We start from the raw sequence: 24,592 nt of genomic DNA, 5'->3' as shown, positions 1-24,592 counted from the left end.
CAAGTTCCTGGACTGATCTTGGAATGTGCCCTGTGTTGGCACACCCTGCCTGAAGACTGTCTCTCTGGATTTATCTAAGGACTTAGACTCCCTTAGACTTTGGGATGTGGCAATTTGCTTGCAGTATATTCTATTTACACGGCTGTCACTTGGTGTAGCATGTGTCCCCTCCTTGACTGACTGCTGCCCAATAAGACGAACTGCCTGGCCTTGTTTCTGCACTAACTGCAAGGCAAGCCAGGAAAAGTGTAAGCATTTAAAATGTGGCTGAGGGGTCAAAGTGGTAAAATAATGCGAGTCCAATTCGGTATTCTCTGAGCATTCAGGTAGGTGCATTAACAGAGCAAGTAAGCAGCCCTGAGATGCCCCAGTGAAGGGCTTATGCCCGAAACGTCAATTCCTCTGCTCCTTGGATGCTGCTTGATCTGTCGTGCTTTCCCAGCATCACAGTCTCGACTCTGATCTCTAGCATCTGCAGTCCTCACTTTGTCCTAACCCTGAGATGCAGCATGATCCAATCTGTGAGCTAGGTGTCTGTCCCTCTGGGCAAAGTGTCCTCACTGCAGCATAACAGTGATAGTTACCAGTGCAGCTCAAAATGCCACATGGGAGTGCAGAAGCATGCTGTAAGTGGATCAGGCATGTTCCATAATGTTGCAGAGAAGCTGGGGGAGCACATTGGATACATTGGGTACGTGTGGCCACTATCCATAGACCATGCCCAGAGTTGTTGGTGCTCAGTGTACACGATGGAGGTCCAAGGAGTAAGCAACAAGCTGGAGTCACCAGGTACCCACTCTGATGTTCACATCATGAATTTGTAGTGTCGAGTTTCTGTCAATGGATGGAGAATGGGAGAGTACATTTTAATGAGGTGAGATTAAGTAATGGGGAGAATGAACAATAATCTCCATTAATAGGCCTTTTGCCACCCACTAGGTAAGTTCAACTTCAGAATTTAGATGAAAAATTTGAATTGGTGCTCCCAAAGGCAAGAAAGGTCTTGTTTGACTTTTCACCCAATTCTCCCAAATTTCCCACCATAGCCCATGCTGTTCAGGACCTGGGAATAGTTCTATGTTATATGTTATTTGGTATTGCTTGGTATTGTTGGTAGAATGTGTTCCCAATTGTCTGCCAAGTGAAGGCTCAAGTCCATGCTTGTAAATTGTCAATTGACCATTAAATAGGATCATAGAATCATAGAATCACTACAGTGTGGAAGCAGGCCATTCAGCCCATCAAGTCCACACCAAACTTCCAAAGAGCATCCCACTCAGACCCACCTCCCCCCCCACCCCCACCCCATCCTTGTAACCCTGCATTTTCTATGGCTAATCCACCTAGCCTGCACATCCTTGGACATATAGGCAATTTAGCATGGCCAAGCTATCTAGTCTATACATCTCTGAACTGTTGGAGAAAACCGGAGCACCCGAAGGAAACCAATTCAGACATAGGGTGAACAGGCAACCTCCACATAGATAGCGCCCAAGGCTGGAATTGAACCCATTCCCTGGCGCTGTGAGGCAGCAGTACAAACCACTGAACTACGATACTGTCCTAAAATGGCAGTACACAGTTTTGATTTGCTTGTTCTGGGTTACAGTGTGTATTCTTAAGATTACCTTGAACTCTCAGCGGACAATGGTAGCAACCAATCCACAGGTTATATCATATACCACTAGATGGGCAATCAGCACAGTAAACCAAGCTCAGATAGACAACAAAGTTCAGCACTGAATTTTCCGTCAGTTCCAATTTTGTAACCCTGCTTTTGACCCCTCAAAGCCAAATGGAGTTCAAAGATATTCCATTTACCTCTCTCAGCTATTCACTCAATAGCATAGCATGGATTTGAACTTTTGCTGTGTGATTGCAAGGAACTCTTCCTATGTGAAATGTTAAACAACACTTTGAGCTATTGCCATTCCCCCTTCTGATCACACCATGAGCATGTACCATTTCTAAACTCTCCAAATCATAAACAAATGATGCTTCAATCAGCTAGAACTCCAGAACTTCAACAATTACCAGATGCCTCTTGGAGAAGCCATTAAGACAGGCACCAGGTCATGGGTATTTCAGCATGTGCTGGTATGCCTAACATTAGGAACACCTTCCCTGCCAAATCTCAAGCTTTATCAGTGGACTCAACTGGACTCACCACATAAACACAGTGATTACAAGAGTAGGTGAGAGGCGAGGAATACTGTGGTATGTAACTCACTTCCTGACTCTCTAAAGCCTGTCCACCATCTACAAGGAGTGTGATGGAATACTCCCCACCTACCTGGATGGGTGCAGCTCCAACAACACTCAAGACACTTGTTTGCTTGGCACCACATTCACAAGCATCCACTCCCTCCACCACTGACACTGTGTACTATCTACAAGATGCACTGCAGAAATTCACCAAAGGAGCTCAGGCTGCACCTTCCAAACCCATGACCACTTCCATCTGGATGGACAAGGGCGGCAGATATATGAGAACACCACCACCTTCAAGTTCCTCTCCAAGACACTCAGCATCCTGACTTGCAAATATATCCATTCTTTCACTGTGTCAAAATCCCTCCCTAAGGGCATTGTGGGTCAACCCACAGCAGGTGGACTGCAGCGATTCAAGAAGGCAGCTCACCACCACCTTCTCAAGGGGCAACTAGAGTCATAGAGTCATAGAGATGTACAGCATGGAAACAGACCCTTCGGTCCAACCCGTCCATGCCGACCAGATATCCCAATCCAATCTAGCCCCACCTGCCAGCACCCGGTCTATATCCCTCCAAACCCTTCCTATTCATATACCCATCCAAATGTCTCTTAAATGTTGCAATTGTACCAGCCTCCACCACATCCTCTAGCAGCTCATTCTATACACATACCACCCTCTGCGTGAAAAAGTTGCCCCGTAGGTCTCTTTTATATCTTTCCCCTCTCACCCTAAACCTATGCCCTCTAGTTCTGTACTCCCCAACCCCAGGGAAAAGACTTTGCTTATTTACTCTATCCATGCCCCTCATAATTTTGTAAACCTCTATAAGGTCACCCCTCAGTCTCCGACGCTCCAGGGAAAACAGCCCCAGTCTGTTCAGCCTCTCCCTATAGCTCAAATCCTCCAACCCTGGCAACATCCTTGTAAATCTTTTCTGAACCCTTTCAAGTTTCACAACATCTTTCCGATAGGAAGGAGACCAGAATTGCACACAATATTCCAACAGTGGCCTAACCAATGTCCTGTACAGCCACAACATGACCTCCCAACTCCTGTACTCAATACTCTGGCCCATAAAGGAAAGCATACCAAATGCCTTCTACCTATCCTATCTACATGCGAATCCACTTTCAAGGAGCTATGAACCTGCACTCCAAGGTCTCTTTATTCAAGAACACTCCCTAGGACCTTAAGTGTATAAGTGCTGCTAAGATTTGCTTTCCCAAAATGCAGCACCTCACATTTATTTCAATTAAACTCCATCTGCCACTTTTCAGCCCATTGGCCCATCTGGTCCAGATCCTGTTGTAATCTGAAATGCCAGACAGCCAGCAATGCCCACATCCCATGAACGAATTAAATTTTAAAAGTTGACACCTTCAGTTTGGTGAAAAATCCACAAATGGTAGGCTTGTGACAATTATATTGATGCCAGGTAGCAAGCTGAATTATCACACCTCAGTCTATATTTGGGATGAGATTATAGAAATTTGCCCTGAACCACGCAGTCTGTCTATAATAAACAAAATGAAGAAATGAATTAGGCACCTTCCAGCCCCTCCCCACCCCCAACACCAAACTCCGACAGGTTCTCAAAATGACCGACCACCTTTGCAAATGAATTCTGTTAGCTACATTTTCACGATTTTCTCATACCTCACCTCCTGCCTGAGATATTTTCAAAAAGTGAGGATTGCTCAGTTGTTAAATGGATTATCCAGTGTGACACTCACCCATAACTCGGAGCTGGCTCCCAATGCCTGTCCTTGCTCTGTGAACTGACCTCAGCCTGTGCATTGCTACAAAAGACTGCAAACCCTATCATCTAAAGTCACAGAACATCTAAAAGGACTTTGACTCTTATTTTCAGATTCTTGATTTGAAGGTCCGGGAGATTGAGTTCAGTTATGAAATTTCCCACATTTGTCACCAGAAGAGAGCTGTCTGATATGCAGCACTGTGATGTATGGGCAGATTTGATCTGTAGCCAAACAATTGGAAGCTGCATTTGAGGCACTTGGTACCACAAGATCTTTCTCCTGTCACCAGGAATGAGGCTGCATTAACTGGTTCCTCCCTGTATTTTTCACATGACCTTTTCACAAGGAGGGGCAGCTGGAGGCTTGGATTTTTCCTCCTGAGCCTCTGCCTGACAGTGGTCAATTTTGCTTATTTGAATGGAATTGTATCTAACTCTAATGGCTAGGATAAGCATTTGTGCTGGGGTAAAAATAGAAAAGGCTAGAGAGACTAAGCAGGTCTGGTAGCTCCTGTGGAGCAAGAAACTGTGTTAACATTTCAAGTCCAACATAATTTCTTTGGTTCCAGTGCTGACAGACCTGTTGAGTTTCTCTAGCACATTCTGTTTTATTTCAGATCTCCAGCATCTGCAGTATTTTGTTTTATTTAATATTTCCCACTACAGAACGTTTTAGGAGGGAACAAGTCAAGATAGTAGTAAATGCCAGTATTGGTCACCCCAGCAACAGAGGTAAAGGAAGAGGAGGAATGTTGATTTATGTACCTTCCTCTGCAATGTAAGATTATTCCTACAGGCTGGTAGATCTGTAACACTGTTTATATTGAGTCAGAAACTGTGCTGTTATATAAATGTCAGGAGTTGTATGCCACGCAATGCGGAATATATTATAGTTAAGAAAAGTAATTTTCTTCTTCTCTGACAAATGGTGTGATTTTTACCCTCAAGCTAAACTTTCCTGTCTTTAGTTTTAATCAGCATTCTGAGCCTAAGAGTGACAAAGGTTTCCAGCTGGTTGCTGTAACAGCTCCTTGTGCAGCCATTGTGCATTCTGCTTGCTGGCAATTTCATTTATACTAATTTTAAACGCTGCCAGTGCAGCGAGCACTTACCAGCTGCATGGCAAGCTTTTATTGTAACCAGCTGGAAACTTCCTTCAGTGTTCATTGCAGATTGGAAGGCTGAAAACAAGCATTTGAAGCATATTGCTGTATAAAATTAAAGTGCAAAGGGGTGATTGGGGAAAAGTCAGCAACAAATAAAGAAAAGACTCTTTCAAAACTGCTGTGAGATTATAGATCATTTTTACAGCAACAAATCATTTGCACTAATTTTGGTTCAAATCCTGTAGCATTGCTAATAGAAGTAAACTTTAAAGGGAAGTCACTCGCTGTAACAGTGACTACTTGTCTCCTACTGTTTTCTTCGAATTTTGTGCCATTCGTAATATATTGTTAAAAATTATACAACACCAGGTTATAGTCCAACATGTTTAATTGAAAGCACTAGCTTTTGGAGCGACGTTCCTTCATCACCACCTGATGAAGGAGCGGCGCTCCAAAAACTAGTGCTTCCAATTAAACCTGTTGGACTATAACCTGGTGTTGTGTGATTTTTAACTTTGTACACCCCAGTCCAACACCGGCATCTCCAAATCTTAATTTCTTGTGTTTGCTAGCTCTTTCTGACTCTGTCAAAGGAGCTGCAGACAAATGTAGAAAATATCCAATGCAGATTCATGCTAATCTCATACACTTCTTAACCACAACATCTGACCATGACACAATGTCCTGTCTGAATCTTACTCCTTTCTGTTCCAAAGTTTGCTAATGAAATTTGTCTTGGGCAGTAGTGCGAAATGGTGGTTGTCGCTTGACAGATACTTTAACGTCCAGCCCCAATTTTCCTCTCCAGTCATTCTATGGTCTTATCTCCAGCTGTGTTTGTGCATTTCAGTGCACAAGGCTTTCACTCAAACCATGTCATCAAAACAATTTCACCAAGAACAGTATGTGCATCAATGTGAATGCAATTGTTGTTTTATTGGTTGTTTTATCATTGTGTGTTTTTTGCAACCACAATATTAGATTGAATTTGATCAGCTAAACCAAAGCTACTGCAAATGTAATATTAGTATTAGATTTCAAGAAGGCTAAGCATACAAAGATGTCAAATGGCTTAAACCAGTAATTCAAACCTGAGCCACAAAGAAGCAAAGGACCAAAGCAGAAATTGCTGGAGAAACTAAGCAGTTCTGACAGTATTTATGGGAAGAAGGCAGAGTTAATGTTTTGAGTTCGTTAATTCTTTACCAGAACTGTTGTGATGTAGAGTCACTAGAATCAAAATATTAACTCTGTTTTCTTCCCACAGATGCTGCCAGACCTGTTGAGTTTCTCTGGCAATTGCTGTACCTTCAGAGTAATCCTTAGGTTAAATTGTGCATACCTTGATTAAAGCTAAGTTGCCTATCAGGTCATGCCAAAAGTCAAATCAGACCTTAGCAGGGATCTTGATGCAGTTGATAAGGGATCTTGTAAGAGTGGCAATGGAATCAAGGTAACATCAGTGGGTTAGTAATCCAGAATCCTATGTTAATGGTCAACCAAAATAGCTCAGTTGGGAGAACATTAGATCTTCCATATAATTAGATCTAAGGTTGCTGGTTCAATCCTGGAAATTGGTAGAATATGTTGAATGATTCAATTTCAGTTTTTTTAGGTGTCTTGTGGTGCAGTGGTAGTGTCCCTACCTTTGGGCCAGAAACACTGGTTTCAAGTCCCATTGGCTCCAGAGGTATGTTATATCATATCTGAACAGGTTGAATAAAAATTTCTTCAGTTTACAGAAAATGGAGATTGTAAGGACAGGTATTGATTTGTTAAAAGCAATGAAAGTAGTAGTGAAAATTGCCAAAAGGAAGCAGAGGATAGACAGACATTTAGCACGTTTTCATTGCAGTTGGGAAGTCATGTTGAGGTTGTACAGGACATTGGTGAGATCTATTCTGGAATATTGTGTCCAGGTCTGGTCACCCAGGTGTAGGAAGGATATTATTACACTGGAAAGGATTCAGAAGAGATTTACCACAATGTTTCCAGGTATGGAAGATTTGAGTTATAAGGGAAGGCTGGATAGAACATAGAATATAGAACAGTTCAGCACAGTATAGGCCCTTTGGCTCATGATGTTGTGCTGAGCATTTATCTTAATCTAAGATCAACCTAACCTATACACCCCTCAATTTACTGCCGTCCATGTGCTTGTCCAGCAGTCACTTAAATGGCCCTAATGTCTCTGACTCTACTACCACTACCTTCCATGCATCCCCCACTCTCTGTGTAAAGAACCTACCTCTGACATCTCCCATGCACCTTCCTCCAAGCACCTTAAAATTATTACCCCTCATGATAGCCATTTCTGCCCTGGGGAAAAGTCTCTGACTATCTACTCTATCTATGCATCTCATTACCTTGTACACCTCTATCAAGTCACCTCTCTTCCTTCTTCTCTCCAGTGTGTAATACCCGAGCTCACTCAATCTCTCTTCAAACAACAAGCCCTCTAGTAGATAGTTTACTGTTAAAGTTTTTGTAATATAAAATTGTTATATTGTTTTTCTTTTTTGTATTTTTATAATTTTGTAAAATAATAAAAACCTTTTCTAATAAAAAGAAATTAAAAAAAAGACAAGCCCTACAATCCAGGCAGCATCATGATAAATCTCCTCTGCACCTTTTCTAAAGCATCTACATCCTTCCTATAATGAGGCAATTAGATCTGGACAGAGTATTCCAAGTGTGGTCTAACGAGGGTTTTATAGAGCTGCAGCAAAACCTTGCAGCTCTTAAACTCAATCCCCCTGTTAATGAAAACCAAAACTCAATGCACCTTCTTAACAATGCTATCAATTTAGGTGGCAGCTTTGAGGGATCTATGTACATGGACTCGCAGATCCTCGGCTCCTTCACATAGCCAAGAATCCTGTCTTTAACCTTGTATTCAGCATTCAAATTTGACTTTCCAAAATGAATCTCTTCACATTTATCCAGGTTGAACACCATCTGCCACTTCTCAGCCCAGCTCTGCATCCTGCCAACATCATGTTGTAGCCTGCAACAGCTTCAACACTATCTACAATAGTACCAACTTTTGTGTCATTGACAAACTTACTAACCCATCCTTCCACTTCTTCATCAAGGGCATTTATAAAAATTGCGAAGAGCAGAGGCCTAAGAACAGATCCCTCCGAGTGGGAGGGGGAGTTGTAGTGTTCATCTACTGCATCTGTTGCGGTCTGCTCTACATCAGGGAGACTAGACGCTTTCTTATGGATTGTTTCAGAGAACATCTCTGGGAGACCCGCACCCACCAATCCCACCCACTTGTGGCTGAACACTTCAAGTCTCCCTCCCACTTCTTCAAGGACATGCAGGTCCTGGACCTTCTCCACCGCCAAACCATTACCACCTGATGCCTGGTGGAGGAACGCCTCATATTCAGCCTTGGGACCCTGCAATCACACGGGATAAATGTGGATTTCAACAGCTTCCTCATTTCCCTCCACCCACATTATCCCAGTCCCAAGCCTCCAACTCAGCACCACCCTGTGGACCCGTCCATCCCTGCCCCCTCTGACCTATCACCTTCTCCCTCACTTTCATCCACCTATTACTTTCCCAGCTACCTCCCCCAAACCCCACACCCCACTCCCATTTATCTCTCAGCCCTGACCCACAAGCCTCATTCCTGATGAAGGACTAATGCCCGCAACGTTAATTCTCCTGCTCCTCGGATGCTGCCTGACCTGCTGTATTTTTCTAGCACCACACTCTTGACTCTCCATTGCTATGGTAAAGGTGAGGCAGTTGTGGTCATTGTCACTGAAATGCTCTCCCACTGAGCGATCTGACACCTGGCCTGGCTCATTGCCTAGCACCAAATCCAATATGGCCTCCCCCCAGACTGCTCCTTTCCTGTTACTGACTTCCTCCCATACTGACTCAGTAGACAAACCCTCCTCAATAACCTTCTTTTTTGCAGCTGTGATGCACTGTCTAATTAACAATACCACTCCCTCTCCTCTTTTACCCCTCTCCCTGTTCTTTTTAAAATATCTAAACCCTGGAACATCCAGCAACCACCCTGCCCCAGTGAAATCCATATCTCCATTATGGCCACAACGCAGTTCCAAGTACTGATCTATGCTCTATGTTCATCACTCTTATTCCTGACACTCCTTGCATTGAAACAACACCTATCTGTCTATCCTTCCTGACAGACTCTCTGCATTCTATTTCTGCCCGTTCAACAACTACCCTCTCCTCTGATCTGTAGTTCTGGTTCCCATTCCCCTGCCAAACTAGTTTGAACCCTCCTGAAGTGCTCAAGCAAATCAGGACATTGGTGCCCCTCCAGTTTAAGTGCAACCAGTCCTTTACGTACAGGTCCCACCTTCTCCAGAAGGTACCTCAATGAGCTGTGTATCTGAAGCCATCCCTCCCGCACCAACCCTGTAGCCACGTATTTAACTGCACTCACTTTCTGTTCCTCACCTCACTAGCACGTGGCACCGGTAGTAATCCTGAGATTACTACTCTGCTCGTCCTGCTTTTTAGCTTCTAACCTAACTCCCTAAAATCATTTTTTAGATCCTCATTCCTTTTCCTGGCTATGTCATTGGTGCCATTGTGCACCATGACTTCTGGCTGCTCACCCTCCCCCTTCAGAATCTTGTAGACCCGATCATAGACATCCTAGACCCTGGCACCTAGGAGACAACATACCTTCCAGGAGTCCCATTCACGGTCACAGAATCTCCTGTCTGTTCCTCTATTGAGTCTCCTACCATTAGTGTTTTTCTATTCTCCCTTTCGCTTCTGAGCCACAGAACATGGCTTAGTGCCAGCGACCTGACCACTATGGCTTTCCCTGGTAGGCCGTTCCCCCCTTCAACAGTATCCAAAACAGTATACTTATTACTGAGGGGAATGGCCACAGGGGATCCCTGCACTGTCTGCCTGTTCCCTTTCCATCCGCTAACTGTAACCCATCTACCTTTCTCCTGAGGTGTGACTACCTCCCTGTAACCCCTTCCATCTCCTGAATGATCCGAAGTTCATCCACCACCAGCTCCGCTTCCCTAACATGGTTTCCAAGGAGCTGGAGTTGGGTGCACTTCCCGCAGATGAAGTCACTGGGGACACTAGTGGTGACCCTTACATCCCACATCTTACAGGAGGAGCATGCAACTGCCCTAACATCCATTCCCACTGTTCTGAATCCCCAAAGAGACTATTGAAAATAAAAACTAGTAACCTTAATGAATCGGCGGACAGAATCTTTTTTGTCTTGGTTCGAGGAGGAGGATAGTTGGGAGACACTACCTAAGTAGTGTTTCGGGTAAAGCAATCACCCAATATATTACCTCACTTACTCAGCCTTCCTGTGTCCACTTCTGCTCAGTGTGCACTCTGCCTATTCACTAGTTAAGTTATTAAAGGATTGATATACCTTCCAGGTAGCCCCCAGGTCCTCGCTCTCACCACTCCTTTGCTGCTGCAGTAATGGCGGGATAGGCCGGGACTTTTTCCATTGGAGCATAGGAGGTTGAGAGGCAACCTTGGAGAAGTTTATCAAATCATGAGAGATATAGATAGGGTTAATGGTAGGTGCCTTTTCCCTAGGATGGGGGACTTCAAGACTAAGGGGCACATTTTTAGAGTGAGAGGAGAGAAATTTATAAAAGACACGAGGAGCAAAATCTTTACACAGAAGGTGGTTCATATGTGGAATGAATTTCCTGAGAATGTGATGGATTTGAGCTCAATTACCATGTTGAAAAGACATTTGGATATGTACATGAATAGGAAAGGTTTGCAGGGATATAGGACACAAGCAGGTAGTTGGGATTAGGTTAGTTTGGGATTAGTTCGGGTTGAACTGAAGAGTCTGTTTCCATGCTGTATGACTCTACAACTTGATGTAATATGATTAATGAGTGGAATTTTCCCAGTCCCTGAATGATATGGACATTGGTGAGAAAGTTGGGAAACTAGGATAAGGTTAGCAGTAATGAGACTCTTGATATCGAGAGCAAGAAGTCAGATTCTCCAACCTGGTGTTCAATGGTGAGGCAAACAACTTGCTTGTGAAAATTGAGACACTTATTTGCATCCATTTCATGTATTAACATTTCACTGTGACTTATTGCTGCCTTATTTCCATGCAGTTTACCCTTTAATCAACCACCAGTTGGAAACTGGACATTAACAATTGCCAACACAAAGCTCAGAGTGGGTACCTGGCGACTCCTCTCAGCCTCCATCTTGTACAGCCATCACCACAATCTCAGGACCCACTCAAAGGGCAGAGACTACCCGCACCACTCCTCCATGATGTTAGCTTTGGGCAAATACCAGTCTCACTGCAATCTCAGGGCATATCTCCAATTAATTTAAAATATATGTCTGCACCTCAACACTGCATTTAAAGCTCACCAGCACCTTTCATTGTAATGCTGCTAGCAGCACCCTCAGTTCATGGATTAGACCAGGATGTACCTCGGGATTCCTCGCTTGACCCCACGGAGCCCTCTCATTTTGTGCTTACTTCAGCACTCATAGCACCTCTGTCTTGCCTTGCTAAGTGCAGGCACAAAGTCACACAGTTTGCTATGATTGTCAGCAGTGATCATCAAGAGAGTGGACATGTTGTTGTATAGCACAGTGCTACATCAGTCTCACACCTGTAGCATGTGCCAGCAACATATGTGTCAAAAATACTACATGTCCATCAACCAAATGGCCAGTACTCAATGTTCACAAGGAGTACTCCTCAGACTGGACAAGGACGGCAGGATGCTCCAGCACAGGAAGTCAAAGACATCATATGCTATCAGTCCAGAGGCTTGGCCAGTTGGGTTGATCAGGTCAAGGGGTCTGTACTGCTACAGTCCAGGGACTGGGACACATTTAATCCTGCAGGTCCAGTTCAACCAAAACGGGGAGTCTAAACCCTTCCTATTCATATACTCATCCAGATGCCTTTAAAATGGTGTAATTGTACCAGCCTCCACCACTTCCTCTGGCAGCTCATTCCATATATGCACTATCCTCTGCATGAAAAGGTTGCCCCTTAGGTCTCTTTTAAATCTTTCCCCTCTCAGCTTAGATTTTGTTCCTGGTCCTAGACTCTTCCACAAGAAAAAACAATCTTTCTGTATCTACTCTGTCAAGTCCTTTAAGCATCTTGAATGTTTCAATGAGGTCACCTCAAATTCTTCTAAACTCTAATGAGTCCAGGCCCAATCTACTCTACATTTCCATTTAAGAAAATCCTGGCAGGATCAACCCAGTGAATTTTCTCTACAAGCAATGTAATGAATAGCTGCTTAATGCTAAAGGGCTTTGGAAAAGAAGAATGACCTATGGTCCAAATCTTGCCCTGTTGCCCCACTTTGTACTGAGAAATCGTGTCTCATGATTTTGATTTTTCTGGAGTGGTGACCAAGAAAGTAGATGAGGACAGTGTGGTAGACGTTGGCTACATGGACTTGTCTTGTGACAAGGTACCACACTAGGTTGTTGAGTAAGGTTAAATCTCATGGGATCCAGGGAAAGCTAGCCAATTGGATGCAAAATTGGTTTGAAGGTAGAAGAAATATGGTGGTGGTAGAGAACTGTTTCTTAAACTGGAGGCCTGTGACCAGCGGTATCTCACAGGGATCAATACTGGGTCCACTGTTATTCATCATTTATATAAATGATTTTGATGGGAATTTAGGAGATATGGTTAGTAAGTTTGCAGATAACACCTAGTTTGGTGGTATAGTAGACATTGAAGAAGGTTATCTGGGAATCTTGATCAACTGGGCCAGTGAGCTGAGCAATGGCAGATCGAGTTTAATTTAGATAAATGCAAGATGTTGCATTTTGGTAGGTCAGCCCAAAGCAGGACTTACACAGCAAATAGGGCCCTGAGGAGTGTTACAGAGCAAAGAGATATAAGGGTACAGGTTTATGGCTCCTTGAAAATGGAGTCACAGGTAGACAGGGTGGTGAAGAAGGCTTCTGGCATGCTTGCTTTCATTGGTCAGAGTATTGTGTATAGGAGTTGGGATGCTTTGTTGTAGCTGTATAAGATATTGGTAAGGCCACACATGTGGAGTACTGCTTTCAGTTCTGATCACCCTACTTATTATTAAACTGGAAAGAGTGCCAAAAACATTTACGAGGATGCTACTTGGACTGGAAGGTTTGAGTTATAAGGAGAGGCTGGATAGGGTGGGACTTTTTTCCCTTGGAGAATAGGAGACTGAAGGGTGACCTTGTAGAGGTCTATAAAATCATGAAAGGTGTCATTAAGGTAGATAGATAACAGCTTTCCCCATGGTAGGGGAGTGTAAAACTAGAGGGCATAGGTTTAAGGTAAAAGGGGAGAGATACAAAAGAGTTTGGAGGGGCAATTGTTTCACACAGAGGGTGGTGAGTGTCTAGAGCAGGCTGCCAGAGGTAGTGGTGGAAGCGAATACAATTTCGTAATTTAAGAAATATTTGGACAGGTACATGGATGAGATAGGTATAGAAGGATATGGATCAAATGGAGGCAAATGATACTAATTTAATTGTGAAAACTGGACGGTATGGACAAGTTGGGCCAAAGGGCCTGTTTCCATGCTATAAACCTTTATGATTCGATGACACTGATGGTCCGACTTGAATTCCACAACAACTCCAATCTGCCAATAGTCCAACTTTTATTCCAGTTCTCTCACTCACCTGACAGTCCAGTTATCACTCTTCTCCCTCTCCCTATGCCTGACTTTCACTCTGCTACCCACTAACCTCCCCCACGTGGTTTAGGGACATAAATACCAAATGGGTCATGAACCATGTGACAGCCTCACCACATTTTCCGAGAGCAATTGGTCTCACAAAACACGATGTTCATGTTGCTATGCACCATTATAGAGCTGCATCTCTGGATGTTGACGTACTATCATTGGCATCACACAGAGATCATGTTTGAAACACAAGCTAGGACAATTCTGTCAAGCCATCACCTGCCCAACTCCTCAGAAATACTGGGCAAATGTCTTGGGAAATAAGGGAGAAGACGATGATACCTATCCAATACATAGAATGGAACTACCAAATTTCCACACAGGTCCAAAGGTCAGAGTCACATATTTTACTCAGGAAACCTGGGTCACCCACAAAGGTGTCTGAAGTATATAATAAGCCTCAAACTTAGGATGTCACAACAACTGATGGAGCAAATAAAAAGAGAGAACACTGTCTTCGGACTCGAAGCGTTAACCATGAATCAGAAAACTAAAAGATAGAGGGCTTGGTGTTGTAACAACCTCTATCTCAAAGGTAGCAAAACAAAGAATTGATCATTGACTTCAGGATCTAAATCAACCGAACTATGGTTGAGACGGTTGAGAGCATCAACTTCCTAGGAGTGATGATAATTGACAAGCTGTTCTGGACCACCCACGTATATATAATGGTCAAGAAGGCATAACAACACCTCTTCTCCTCAAACGCCTTCAGAAATTTGGCATGTCCATAAGGACCCTCACCCACCAGAGAAAACATTCTATCGAGGTGCATAACAGCCTGGTACAGCAACTGCTCTGCCCAGGACCATACAAAACTACAGAAAGTTGTGTACACAGCCCAAATCATCACGGAAGCCAACTCTATTTACACATCTCGTTGCTGCGAAAGGCTGCCAGCATTATCAAAAGTCTCTCCCATCCTGGTAATGCTCTCCTACAACTGTTTCAGTCAGGCAGAGGATACAGAAGCTTGAACACACACACACACACCAACAGGTTCAGGAACAGTTTCTTCCTGGCTGTTATTAGACTGCTGAATGGATCTCTCTAACTTCAAATAATATTGATCTTGTTAATGTTGATCTTGCTTTACACAGTGTAACCTGAATGCCTCACTCTGTCTCAGCATCTTATGATCTATATGTCCTTGTTTGTTATGATCTGCATGCACTGCTTTTCACTGTACTTAGGTACACTTCACTACAATAGATCAAATCAAATCAAACTCAATTTCTCAAATCAAATCAAACTCAAATCAAACACAAATACTACCAAACCTAGTGAGTTTCTCCAGCATTTTCAGTGTTTGTTTCAGATCTCCAGAATCCACAGTGTTTTGCCTTTACCAAATGGAGCAACATTGTGGAGAAAGAGGAGGCAATACAGGATGACAACTGTGCACAGAATAGACCCTGACAACTGTGCACAGAATAGACCCTGAATCTATGCTGGGTAATGAAGATTGTGGAAGAGTAGCATGACAACAACCAATAATCCAAACAATGTATGACAAGTCAACACATATACAAATTGGGAAAACTTCAGTGTACAGTCTATATAACCAGAAAGTTGGACAGCACAAAATCTGCAAGGATGTTATGTAATGCATAATGTCAGACTCTTAAACATGTGAGTTTACAAACATTTTTCTGTGTAAATAATTTTGTACCTACTTCATGTGAGGATATTTTAACACTTTTTGCATGTAATGTTATCACTGGAAAAAAAAGGATGCTGTGTTACTGCTTGAAAAGCTGAGTATGTTGATGAGCCAAGCTCCAGAATGGCACTGCATGACCAGCAGCCATGAAGCAGCAGCATGCGAAACTAAGAATGTGTTTGTAACTGTTTTGTAACTTTAAATCAATAGTTGTCTTTTAAAGAAACCTCTTTGAGATTTACAGGTAAATTGAAGGGGATGACATCATGGATTTATGATGGGGAAATCATGCTTGACAAATCTATTGGAATTCTATGAAGATGTAATTACTAGAGTTGACAAGGGGGAGCCAGTCAATGTGGTATATTTGGACTTTCAGAAAGCATTTGACAAAGTCCTGAATAAGAGATCATTGTACAAGATTAAAGAGCATTGAGATGGATAGAAAACTGGTTGCCACAGAGAAAACGAAGAGTAGGAATTAATGGGTCCTTTTCCAATTGGCAGGTAGTAACTAGTGGGGTGCCATAGGGGTCAGTGCTATTCATAACATATATTAATGATTTGGACGAAGGAACAAAATATAAGATCTCAAAGTTTGCAGATAATACCAAGTTGGGTGGGAGGGTGAACTGTAACGAGGATGCAGAGATCCTTCAGTATGATCTGGACAGGTTGGGTGAGTGGGCAAACCACGATGATAAATGTAAGATTATTCACTTTGGAAGCAAAAACAAGGCAACAGATTACTACCTGAAGTAGCTGTAAGTTGGGAGAGGGGAGTGTGCATTGGCACCAGTTGCTGAAGGTGGATATGCAAGTGCAGCAAGCAGTAAAGAAGGCAAATGGTATGGTGGCCTTCATTGTGAGAGGTTTCGAGTACAGGAGCAGGGATGTGTTGTTGCAGCTATACAGGGCCTTGGTGAGGCTACACCTGGAATATTATGTGCAGTTTTGGTCTCCTTTTCTGAGGAAGGATGCTCTTGCTCTTGAGGGAGCGCCGCGAAGATTTACAAGGTTCATCAGGAAGGGCTTTTACCCAAAACATTGATTTTCTTGCTCCTCAGATGCTGCCTGACCTGCTGTGCTTTTCCAGCACCACTCTAATCTTGAGTCTAATCTCCGGCATCTGCAGTCCTCACTTTCACCTCAGATTGTTTTCACTGGAGTTCAGACGAATTAGGGGGTCTCATAGAGACTTCTAAAATTCGAACAGGACTAGACAGGGTAGATGCAGGGGAGATGTTACCGATGGTGGGTGTGTCCAGAACCAGGGACCACAGTCTGAGGATTTGGGCGAGACCATTTAGGATGGAGATGAGGAGACATTTCTTTACCCAAAGAGTGTGAGTGTGTGGAATTCATTATCACAGCGAGTAGTTGATGTCAAAACATTGAATGTGTTCAAGAGGCGGCTAGATATAGCACTGGGGTGAATGGGATCAAAGGTTATGAAGAGAAAGGAGGATTGGAGTATTGACTTGGACAATCAGCCAAGACTGTGATGAATGGTGGAGCAGGCTTGAAGGGCCCTATCTATCTATCTAAGAACCAATGATGCTAATCATGTCTGAATCACTAGGACACCAAGTAATTTAGATATGAAAGTGGGTTAGGAAATAAACACAAAAACTAACACTCGAGAAAAGTAGTAGAGAAACTAATGGAGTCAAAGGTTGATAAGTGCCCTGGACATGATGGATTGCATTCTCGGATTTTAATAGAAGCAGCTATGGAGATAGTAGATAAACTGGTAGTTATCTTCCAGGAAGCTTTAGATTTTGAAAAAGTTCCAGATGATTGGAAAACTGTCAGTGTAACCTTAATTGAAAAAGCACCTGGAGCCAAAAAACAGCTAGCTATAGGTCAGTTTAATTAACTGTTGTAGAGAAAATGTTCAAATCTACTATAAAGGATATAATGGCAGAATATTTAGAAATGATTCTGATATTTTTAAATTCATTTATGGATGTGAGCATTGCTGGCTAGACCATTTATTGTATCCGTTGCTCCCGCTGCAATCTCCTGTACATTGGGGAGACTGGGCGCCTCCTAGCAGAGCGCTCTAAGGAACATCTCCGGGACACCCGCACCAATCAACCACACCGCCCCGTGGCCCAACATTTCAACTCCCCCTCCCACTCTGCCGAGGACATGGAGGTCCTGAGCCTCCTTCACCGCCGCTCCCTCACCACCAGACGCCTGGAGGAAGAACGCCTCATCTTCCGCCTTGGAATACTTCAACCCCAGGGCATCAATGTGGACTTCAACAGTTTCCTCATTTCCCCTTCCCCCACCTCACCCTAGTTCTAAACTTCCAGCTCAGCACTGTCCCCATGACTTGTCCGGACTTGTTCTACCTGCCTATCACCTTTTCCACCTATCCTCTCTACCCTCTCCTCCCTGACCTATCACCTTCATCCCCTCCCCCACTCACCCATTGTACTCTATGCTACTTTCTCCCCACCCCCACCCCCACCCTCCCCTAGCTTATCTCTCCACGCTTCAGGCTCACTGCCTTTATTCCTGATGAAGGGCTTTTGCCCGAAACATCGATTTCAAAGCCCCTTGGATGCTGCCTGAACTGCTGTGCTCTTTCAGCACCACTAATCCAGCATTTATTGTCCATCCCCAGAGGGCAGCTTAAGAGTCAACCACATTGCTGTAGGTCTGGGGTCACATGCAAGCCTGACCTATAGGATAGCAGTTTCCTTCCCAAAAAGGCTTAGTGAACAAGAAAGAGTTGTGCAGCAAACAACAGTGGTTTCTTGGTCACCATTATACTAGCTTTTCTTAATTACTGTTTTTTATTGAATTTAGTTTTTACCATCTTTGAGGTTAGGATTTGAACCATGTCTCCAGAGCATTAGCCTGTGGTTCTGGGTTGTTCATGTAGAGACATGACAACTACACTGATTAAGCAGAGTCAATATGGCTTCAAGAAAAGGGAAATCATGTCTGAAAAGTCTATTAGAGCTCTTTGTGAAGGTAAGAAGCAGGATAGATAGAGGAGAATTCATAGATAAGAGGAGGCATATCCAGGATAGCAATTTGTAACAAGCAGTGTGTTACAGGAATCAGTGCTGGAGCTGCAATCATTTACAATATATATTAATGTCTTCAATGACAAGAGAATGTAAGTTTGCTAAGAATGCCAAGTTTTTGGATGACACCAAAATAAGTGGGTAATCAAGCAGCGAGGATGGCACAAAGAATCTACAGAGATATAGACAGGTTAAGTGAGTGTGCAAAATGTAGCAGATGGAGGGGATGGATTTGGCAGGAAAAATAGAAGAGTTGAATATTATGTAAATGGAAAACCTACAGAAATCTGGAGCCACGGGGATTTGAGAGTTCTCGTCTATGAATCACAAAAAGCTGGAATCCAAGATCAGCAGGTAATAGGGAAGACAAATGGACTGTTGGCCTTTATTTCAAAGGAAATGGATTATAAAACTATTCAAAGCAGTAGTCAGACAACAGCTGGAATACCGTGAACAAGTTTGGTTCCATTATCCAAGGAAAGACATATTGGATTTGGAGACAGTCCACAGACGGCTCTCTGGCATGATATTCTTATGAGGAGAAAGTGAGGACTGCAGATGCTGGAGATCAGAGTCGAGAGTATGGTGCTGGAAAAGCACAGCAAGTCAGGCAGCATCTGAGAAGCAGGAGAATAACTGTTTCGGGCAAGAAACCCTTCATCAGGATATTCTTATGAGGAGAGGTTGAGTATGGCTTGTACATATTTGGAGTTTAAAAGAATGAAAAGAGTCTTAACTGAAACATACAATTTTCAATAATTAAATATACTAATTGAAACAAGGGGACGTGACAGGGTAGATTTTGAGTGGGTGTTTCCCTTTCTAGGAGAGACAGACCATTGGGCAACATCTCAGAGTAAGGGGTCGTCCAGATGGGGAGGAGTGTTTTTTTATATATCAGAGAGTAGTGAATCTGTGCAATCTTTACTGCAGAGGGCTGCAGAGGCCAAGTTATTAAGTGTGCTTAAGGCTGAGACAGATAGATTTTTAATCAGTAAGGGGATTCAGGGCAGGAAAGTGGAGTTGAAGATTATCAGTCGTGATCTTATTAAATGGTGGAGCGAACTCCATGGGTAAATAACCTACTTCTGTTCCTAAGGCTTATAATCTTATGTTTGTGTCTTAAAGATTATGACAAGTTCCATTTACAACATAAACGTATGGCAGGCAGACCACGCCCCTAAGGTTATACTCATGGTGACTATCCCACAAAGTCCTGGAGAAGACCTTACAGCAAGAACATGCTCTCTAATATTGCACATGTGATGGAACAGGCTGGACTGAAAAAGGCACAGATTTTTAACATTGTTCCTAAAGCAACATGGGGCGTGAAAGGTGAGATAGTACTGCTTGGGCATCAATTGCCTCAGATTGCAAAGTTTCAGGGCATTTCCTGCAGTCTCATCTGGACTCATACCATTTCAAGATTGATACCTTTTTGAGATAGATGGTGCATATCTCAGCAACAGCCCAAGCACCTTTGACCTGAGCAGAAATGTAATCTCGCATGACAGCATTCACTGAGGTAGCGCAGAAAATAATTCAGACCAAAGGCCATCAACCTGACATGTTCATTCTGAAGCTTTCTCTACAGGCGCTTGCTAGCCTGCTGAGTAGCTCCAAATTTTTCCATTTTTATTACAGAAAATAGTGTTTGTGGGAGCAGAAATTGCAACAGGACATTAATAGATTAATGAGTTGGCAAAGCATCAAAGATGGAAGTCAGTGCAGAACATCTGAGGTTGTCCAGCTTGGAGCTAAGAAATGAGGAGTTAACAACTGTGAATAGCTGATAGACTTAGAGATCCAAGTACAGAAATCACCAAAAGTTACTGGATTAATCTGAAAATGATTAAAAATGCAGGGACTGGAATACAGTGGAAATGTTATGTTATAGTAACATAAAGCTCTGGTTAGATCCCATTTAGAATACCATGTTCAGTTCTGAGCATAACAAGTCAGGGAGGATATAGTAGCCTTAGAAGGGGAGCTGTGCAAATTCATTCAGATGATACTTGGGCTAAAAGGGTTAATTACAAGGACAGATTACATAGACTAGCCTTGCATTCCCAGGGGTAAGGAAGGTTGATCTAATTGAGGTGTTTAAGATGATTAAAGGAGTTAGATAGAGGAAAATGATTTCCTCTAGTGGAGCAGACCAAAAGAAGGAGGAGTAACCTTATAATTCAAACAAAGCTGTTCAGTTATGATACCAGAAAGCAATTCTTCACACAAAGATTTGTTAAAATCAGATAGTCTCTGCCAAAAAATAGATATAGATATCCTTTGAATATTTCAAAATAACAATTGATGCACTTTATATATAATATCATCAAGATAATTAGTTGAATTAAAAATATGGACCAGGCATGATCTAATTGATTGGAAAACAAACTCCAGGGACTGAATGGCTTCCTCCAGTCTCTGTGTTCCTTGTTACGATTCACATGCCTCTCCCCAACTGGAAAATGTCTCCTTTATGGAAACAGGGTGGTCTCACCAGATTTTTGGTTTCTGTCCATTAGCTCCACAAGACCCCTTTCCATTTTCAGACACTTTCCTTCCCATTACCCTTCCTTTCTGGTAGTTCAGTCCCAGTGAAGAAGCTCAACCCAGTTAAAACATCCATTTCCAGCAGGAGTCGCTGATTAGTGGCAGTCACAGGAGTTCTCAAAGATAGACACAGCTAGTTAGAACTCCTTCACTGTTGAATTGTTCCAGCTTAATTAATGCAACATAGAGTCAAGAATTGACTTTTGAGTTTTCATTATGCTCATGATTCAGCTCGAAAACCGAATAGAATCACTAAAATAAATCATTTTCACTTTCTGCTTCTGTTCATGACCTCAAAGTATATAATAGTCTTTGAAGTCCTTATTGAGTGTCATCACTATTATAATGTAGAAATATGTAGAACCCAAAGGGCACACAGCACACAGACAGCAATAAAATAGCAGCCAGATAACTCGGGTTTTGACAATGTTGAAAGATAGAAACAGTTCAGGGAAACAGGGAAAAATCGCCTGCTCTTCTTTAATGAATATCATGGGATCATTTCCATCCACCTGAGAGAACAGATGGGGCCTGAAATTAATGACTCATCTAAAAGGCAGTGGACTCAACGTCCAGCAATACAGTATTCCCTGAGTACTGAGCCAGCAGAAACCCCTTGTCTTCCTCATACAATAACCCAGAAGAGTATAAGAAAAGTGAGGATTGAGGACAGGCCATTGAACTTAACCCCCTGAACAGAGCACCTACAGTAATTGTTTTTGAAAGATGTTTTTTTAATCACTACCCAACTGAATTGTAGACTAAACAAGGTGAGATATTACCACAGAGACAACTGCTAATTAAGAGGAGGCCAGAAACGGTTAAGTGTCTTGCCAACTTGTCACACAACTGGATCACTGCACCATTAATTGAAAATAAAAGCTATTGACTTAATCTGATTGATTTATTTAGTCTCATCATTTCCAGTAGGGTAGTACGCTCTGACCTTCAAGTACAAAAGCAGGATTTTCAGGCTGGCCCGCATGAACAAAACAATGTTTATGTCTAGTTGCACATTGCAATGCTATCTACAAATAAAATTACAGGATAACAAGATGTAGCTGATGACACTGATCCAATTTTCAACCAATTCTAGTAGTTTATTAAATATTAAACATAAAGCTAAAATAGGAAGCCTGAATGCTGCAGTCAGTCAGAAAGTTATAATTTACTTTTGGGGATTGAGGTTAATTCCAGTCTGGAATGATAACATGAAATTGCCATCTCTCTTTGTCGTCTGTGTTCTATGCAAATCAGCTCAGTGCTGTATCAGTTTGTCTTGACTATTGGCCCCCAATGCCCACAATCAGTAATCCCACCCCTAACAATATTCATGGTAATGTAGAAAAAACTCCATAACTTCAATAAATACTGTGGATGCTGGAAAATATTGAAGAACCTCAGCATGTCTGGCAGCATCAATGGAGAGAGACAGACAATATTTTGAGTCCAAAGAAACAGAGTTCTGAAAAAGTCAATATCAAGAGTCAAAACATTACCACTGTTTCTTGCTCTATAGATTTAGCTAGACCTGCTGAATTTATCCACCTTTTCCCCTTTTTATTTCAATTAATTGAGCCTTTGGAGATTAACTCACCAGGATTTGCAGAGGCCCCAGGAACTATTCAAGTTTTCCCACAATCTCAGTTAGTCAATGCATGATGGAACTGAATATCTTACCTTTAGTGGCCTAATGACCCCAATAGGTCCAATATTGAAAATGTGGTCCCCTTACCTTGGATATCTCCCACATTATCACTCTGTCACTGGCCAGTGAACTGCTGTTCCAACTCTCCAGCTTCTGTGGGAGAGATCCTATTAGTGCCTCCCTATTTGCTTTCTCATTGTCCTCCATGGCAATCCTCAATACCAGCACCCTTCAAGGCTGCATACTCAGCCCCTTATTGTACTCCCTGTACACTCATTACTGTTTGGCAAATTAAATCTTAACTCCATCTACAAGTTTATTGATGACACCACCGTTGACAGGATCTCAAACAGAGACAGAAAACAGGAAAGAGATAAGAGTGCTTGGTGGCATGGTGTATAGATAACAATCTCTCCCTCAACATCAGCAAAACGAAAAAGTTGGTCATTGACTTCAGGAATCATCGTGGAGGGCACATCCCTATCTACATCAATGGAGCTGAGGTAGAGATTTTTGATAGCCTCAAATTCTTAGCAGTGACAATCACCCACATTTGATGCGATGGTTAAGGAAGCACAACAATTCCTCTACTTCCTCAGGAGGTGAAGGAAATTCAGCATGTCCATAAAGACTCTTACCAATTTTTATAGATGCACCATAAAAAGCATTCTATCTGGAATGCATCATGGTTTGGTACAGCAAGTGCTCTGCCCAGGATCATAAGAAACTATAGAGAGTTGTGAACACAGACCAGATCATCACGCAAACCAACCTTCCACCCGTTGACTCCATCTACACTTTTTTATGCCTCAGAAAGGCAGACTACATCAAAGACCCCTTCCACCCTGGTTATAATCTCTTCTGTTGGCCAGGAAATACGAAACTAGAGGGCATAGGTTTAGGGTGAGAGGGGAAAGATAAAAAAGGAACCTAAGGGTTTTTCATGCAGAGGGTGGTACGTGTATGGAATGAGCTGCCAGAGGAAGTGGTGGAGGCTGATACAATTACATCATTTAAAAGGCATCTGGATGGGTATATGAATAGGAAGGGTTTGGAGGGATATGGGCCAAGTGCTGGCAAATGGGACTAGATTAGGTTAGGATATCTGGTCAGCATGGACAAGTTGGATCGAAGGGTCTGTTTACGTGCTATACATCTTTATGACTCTATGATTAAGTGCAATGAGGCTATGTTAAGCTTATATGGGACACTGGTTTGGCCTCAACTGAAGTAATATGTGCAGTTCTGAGCACCACACTTTAGGAAAGAAGTGAAGACCTTAAAGAGGGAGAACAATTCACAACAATCATGAGACACAGATTAGATTAGATTAGATTACATTAGATTAGATTACATTACAGTGTGGAAACAGGCCCTTCAGCCCAAGTCCACACCGACCCGCCGAAGCGCAACCCACCCATACCCATACCCCGACATTTACCCCTAACCTAATACTACGGGCAATTTAGTATGGTCAATTCACCTAACCTGCACATCTTTGTGACTGTGGGAGGAAGCCGGAGCACCCGGAGGAAACCCACGCAGACACGGGGAGAACGTGCAAACTCCACACAGAGAGTCACCTGAGGCGGGAATTGAACCCGGGTCTCTGGCGCTGTGAGGCAGCAGTGCTAACCACTGTGCCACCGTGCCGCCCACAGGTGAGTACATTGGAAATATTGATCCCAAATAAAAACAAACATTGCTGGCAACACTCAGCAGGTCTGACGTCATGTGCGGAGAAACCATAAATACCGCCTTTTTCTAGCTGCTATCAGTTCTAATGAAAAGTCACCAGATTTGAAATATTAGCTGTTTTCTTCCCACAGATGCTGCCAGACCAGCTGAGTTTCTGCAGCAATTTCT

General features: G+C 42.8%; 1 long non-coding RNA gene across 1 annotated transcript in view; it reads right to left on the bottom strand.

Annotated features, from left to right (window-relative positions):
- Positions 1–246: 246 nt before the first annotated feature.
- The window catches only part of LOC148152219 (uncharacterized), a 36,043-nt gene continuing 11,697 nt past the window's right edge, over positions 247–24,592 (bottom strand). Inside the window, exon 3 of the long non-coding RNA XR_015759429.1 lies at positions 247–834. This is a non-coding gene — a long non-coding RNA (uncharacterized LOC148152219). The remainder of the gene's footprint in view (positions 835–24,592) is intronic.

This window comes from Chiloscyllium plagiosum, unplaced genomic scaffold, assembly GCF_037043375.1.
Source record: "Chiloscyllium plagiosum isolate Xiang-an unplaced genomic scaffold, Cpla_swu_hap1 HiC_scaffold_1, whole genome shotgun sequence".
In the NCBI taxonomy this organism is placed as follows: Eukaryota; Metazoa; Chordata; class Chondrichthyes; order Orectolobiformes; family Hemiscylliidae; genus Chiloscyllium; species Chiloscyllium plagiosum.
Note: the sequence above shows the minus strand (reverse complement) of the source record. Positions and strands in the feature narration are given on the sequence as shown.